The 4,722-nt window shown below is 43.8% G+C and overlaps 2 pseudogenes across 1 annotated transcript; one reads left to right on the forward strand and one right to left on the reverse strand.

Moving 5' to 3' along the window:
* The first annotated feature begins 188 nt into the window (after positions 1–188).
* On the forward strand, positions 189–2,190 carry LOC112617678 (annotated as a pseudogene). Its single transcript, XR_003117945.1, has one exon. The product of XR_003117945.1 is annotated as a beta-citrylglutamate synthase B pseudogene (transcript).
* Positions 2,191–3,545: 1,355 nt separating this feature from the next.
* Positions 3,546–4,106, reverse strand: LOC112617679 (annotated as a pseudogene).
* Between the last annotated feature and the right edge of the window lie 616 nt (positions 4,107–4,722).

The following is a 4,722-nucleotide window of genomic DNA, read 5'->3' on the forward strand; positions in this document are numbered from 1 at the left end:
GATCTGCCTGTCTCTGCCTCCCAAAATGCTGAGCCAATGTGTTACAGGCGTGAGTCACTGAGCCTGGCCAGTTTTTCTTTTATTCTCTCTCTTCTTCCTTCATTTCTCAAAGGCATCTCAAACTCAGTGGGCCCCAAACCAAAGTCAAACTCCATCAGAATATCCTGCTACTTCCAATTTTAAAATATATCTTAAATCACAGTTTCTGGAGCTTCCGGGTTTATGGATTCGTGGGCTGCTTCCAACTGCTAGGAGGGCGGTGCACTCCAACTCTGGGACAGAAGACCCTGTGCTCAGGACTCTTCCAGACGTCTTTATCTGGCTGTTCATCTTCCATAATCAACTGACATTACATCCAAGAGGAAATAATCCAGGCAAGGAAGCACAAGCTAATCAAGTTGTGTAGTTCTGTGGCTGCCAAGTTGTGGTTTTTGACAGATCGTCATATCAGGGAAGACTATCCTCAGAAAGAGATTTTACGAGCGCTGAAGGCCAAATGTTGTGAGGAGGACCTGGACTTTAGGGCTGTGGTGATGGATGAGGTGGTGCTGACAATCGAGCAAGGAAACCTGGGTCTGCGGATCAATGGAGAGCTAATCACTGCCTACCCACAAGTGGTGGTAGTCAGAGTACCAACCCCTTGGGTGCAGAGTGATAATGACATCACTGTTTTGTGCCATCTAGAGAAGATGGGATGCCGGTTAATAAACCGACCTCAAGCCATCCTGAACTGCGTTAATAAGTTCTGGACATTTCACGAGTTAGCTGGCCATGGTGTTCCTCTGCCAGATACTTTCTCTTATGGTGGCCATGAAAATTTTGCTAACATGATTGATGAAGCAGAAGTACTGGAGTTTCCAATGGTAGTAAAGAATACGTGGGGTCATAGAGGTAAAGCTGTTTTCTTGGCTCGAGATAAGCACCATTTGGCTGATCTAAGCCATCTTATTCGCCATGAAGCGCCATACCTGTTCCAGAAGTATGTTAAAGAGTCTCATGGACGGGATGTACGTGTCATTGTCGTGGGAGGCCATGTGGTTGGCACCATGTTACGTTGTTCAACAGATGGGAGAATGCAAAGCAACTGCTCATTAGGTGGTGTGGGGATGATGTGCTCACTGAGTGAACAAGGGAAGCAGCTAGCTATCCAGGTGTCTAATATCCTGGGGATGGATGGATGTGGCATTGACCTGTTGATGAAAGATGACGGCTCCTTCTGCGTCTGTGAGGCCAATGCAAATGTAGGTTTCATCGCCTTTGATAAGGCTTGTAATCTAGATGTAGCTAGTATCATAGCAGACTATGCCGCCTCCCTTCTACCCTCTGGCCGGCTCACCCGGCGTATGTCCCTGCTCTCCGTGGTGTCCACTGCCAGTGAGACTAGTGAGCCGGAGCTGGGTCCCCCAGCCAGCACTGCTGTTGACAACATGAGTGCAAGTTCCAGCTCTGTTGACAGCGACCCTGAAAGCACGGAGCGAGAGCTGCTCACCAAGCTCCCAGGGGGCCTGTTCAACATGAACCAGCTGCTAGCCAATGAAATCAAACTACTGGCGGACTGACTCCACCGGTAATTAACCAACAAAACCCTTGTAAAACTTTCTTTCTTTTTTCTTTTCTATTTTTGAAACCAACTTGCAATGCTGTTCATGGAGGATGCTCAGCAAGATGAGAGAAAATTAGTAGGATTAGTTGGAGAGAGTGGGAGATAGATGAGACCTCTGCTCATAAGATGTTACTTTCATTTACAAATCCTACAAATAGAGAGGCAGAATAGGCGGGGTATAGAAAAATGTCAGGCTCTCATAGTTACCCTTTTAAATTGCTAAAAAATTTGTATACTCATAGGCCATGAGGAACAAATACTTTTTTTTTTCATGGTCCCTTGCTTTTGTTTTTGTAAAAAAAAAAAAAAAAATAACAGTTTTGCTACAAATATCCGAGTAGCATAACTTCACATTGTGTTGGAAGATTTGTCATTGAGGAAAACATCTGCTTAAATTACAGGAATTTTTGTATCATACAGCTCTGAAAATTCTGCCATTTCCTTATTAACTAGCAGCTTTAGTTTGTAGTTTATGAAATCTCGAGGGGCTCTTTTACTGGGATTTCTTATTTTTGTTTTTTGTTTTTTTCCCCTTAATTTGGTGGGACGGTCAAAGTGACTATAACCCAATAAAGACTTCTTAATGAAAAAAAAAAAAAAATCACAGTTTCTTACTACATGCAACCTTCTGGTTCAAACTACCACAATCCCTCACTTGAACTTAGATTTGGATTTACTGCTTCTGTATTTTTTTAAACCATAAAATATTTCAAATAAACCATGTGTGGCTTTATACTTTTTACTACATAAAAATAATAAAGATATGCCAGGTGCGGTGGCTCACGCCTGTAATCCCAGCACTTTGGGAGGCCGAGGCAGGAGGATCACTTGAGGTCAGGAGTTCGAGACCAGCCTGACCAACATGGTGAAACCTCGTCTACACCAAAAACACAAAATTAGCTGGTGTCGTGGTGCACACCTGTAGTCCCATCTACTTAGGAGCCTGAGGCAGGAGAATCGCTTGAACCCGGGAAGTCGGACGTTGCAGTGAGCTGAGGTCATGCCATTGCACTCCATCTGGGTAACAAGAACGAAACTCTGTCAAAAAAAAAAAAAAAAGATATGAAGAGGTTATATACTTAAACATGGAATTGCTTTAAGTGTTTGCCATTCACGGTTCCCATGCATGCCAGCAGCTTCTTACTGCAAACACCTGGGACTTGCTATAGAGCAGCTGGAGTACGTTCCAGCCACACACAGGACAGGGAGCTGACAACCAAGGAGTGGAGGATCAATACTCCAGCTTTCTGCCCTCTGTTTCCCCGTATCTCAGCAGTATGGAGCTTGTTACCGATGAGAACCTGCTCATCATTTAAACTGGTTTTCTTACCTTCTCAGTTCCATTTCTCCATACCTCAATTGATGCTTTCTGGTAAGACCTAGCAAATAAACTGTTTTCACTGAAATTTCAGGCTTGGAATCTGCTTTGGCTTCCCCAGTCTAAGACAGAAATAGATTCATTTTCCCATCACTGGAATTCCAGGTTGTTTTCAGTTTTTCACTGTTACAAACAAGGCTGCAACATTTGTCTACAAACCTCTAGATATACACGTAGGAAGATTTTGGTATTTCCCACTAGTGAAACTGCTCAGTCCCAGGGTATGTGCATCTTCATCTTTAATAAATACTACCAACGTTTGAAAAGCCCGACAATGTCAAGACTGGCCAGAGTCCCATATGCGATGGGTGTGGAATGGCAGGTCACTGTAGCAGGTGCGGGGACTCAGTTGGGGGCTTGCAGAGGCACTTAGTTATAGCAAGAATGTTTCATAAATGGTATCTGATATATTCAAGACTAGTGCAGAATAAAAACACGTTGCTTAGAAATGATTATTCATAGATCCAAAGTCAACAAAAGTCTTTTTCTTCTCATGTAAAAATATATAATTTTTTTCCCGAGGGAGGGGGAACAACTTAAAATAAACCAGAAAACACCTTCATATTAATCATTCTTCTCATATACTTCAAATTTGAACTTCATGTCTTTCTCCTCCTGGACATCAGAGAGAACACCTGGGTATTCTAGCAGAAGTTTATATTTTTCCAAATCAATTCCTGGAAAAACGTGTCACTTTCAAAGTCCCGCATGATCCTTGTCACAAATAGTTTAAGATGGCTTGGGTGATTCATGGCTTCCTTATAAACAGAACTGCCACCAACTGTCCAAATCATCTCTATTTTATTGGCTAATTCTGGTTGTTCAGTAAGTTTTAAGATATCATCCAGACTTCTGGCAAGAAAATGAGCTCCTTGTGGAGGTTCCTTGAGTTCTCTGTTGAGAATTAAATTAATTCTATCCTTTAAAGATCCATTCTTCTCAGGAACGGAGAACCAGATCTTCCTACACGTAACACCAGATTCTCTTTACCTTCTACTGAAGAGTCTGTGTCATTCTCTGGAAATACCTAAATTCATTCCTGAGCGGCGGCCAGGGCAGGTCCCCGTTCTTGCCAGTGCTCATGTTCTGGGACACAGCGACGATGCAGTTTAGCAAACGAACCATGACAGCAGCGGTGAGCACTTCCGAGCCCGCTCGCTACACCAGAACGCGCGGCCAAGATTGGCTGGGAGGTTTTTACTTTGAACCTGGAGGATGAGCAATGACATCTCTCTCCACCTCAAAGCTCGTCCTGAGCATTCACCTTCTGGGAGCAGAAGCAGCGCAGCGGCGCCACCTGGTGGTCCATGCTCTTCCTTTTGCAGATCACTCACAGCCCTGAGGTCCTCCTCTCCTTTCCATGCACCTGGGTTTTCTTCACTGGACACCAACCTGCGTCAAGTTTCCTGTAAAGCAAAAGCAGCGCACAGGGCTTGCTCATGGAGTCCCTGCACAAAGTAGCCGTGGGGGCTGCGATGGACACTGCATGGGCACAGCAATTGAGTCGCCACTCAACAAGGCTGACCTGGCAGCTGCCACTGCTGAGGGCCCAACCGATCAAAAGCAGCTGTTTTATTTTGGACGGAGAAATAAAACAGGGAATGGTAATTAAGAATAAAATAACATTATGATAGATAAATATGCCACTAAAGATAAACTAGCAGTTTAAATAATTTTGAGACTATGAACAAGATTATGCCAATGGGGAGAACTTATTACAAGTAGAGAAAGCTGGAGTATT

The sequence above is a fragment of the Theropithecus gelada genome, unplaced genomic scaffold (genome assembly GCF_003255815.1).
Source record: "Theropithecus gelada isolate Dixy unplaced genomic scaffold, Tgel_1.0 HiC_scaffold_3279, whole genome shotgun sequence".
NCBI lineage: Eukaryota > Metazoa > Chordata > Mammalia > Primates > Cercopithecidae > Theropithecus > Theropithecus gelada.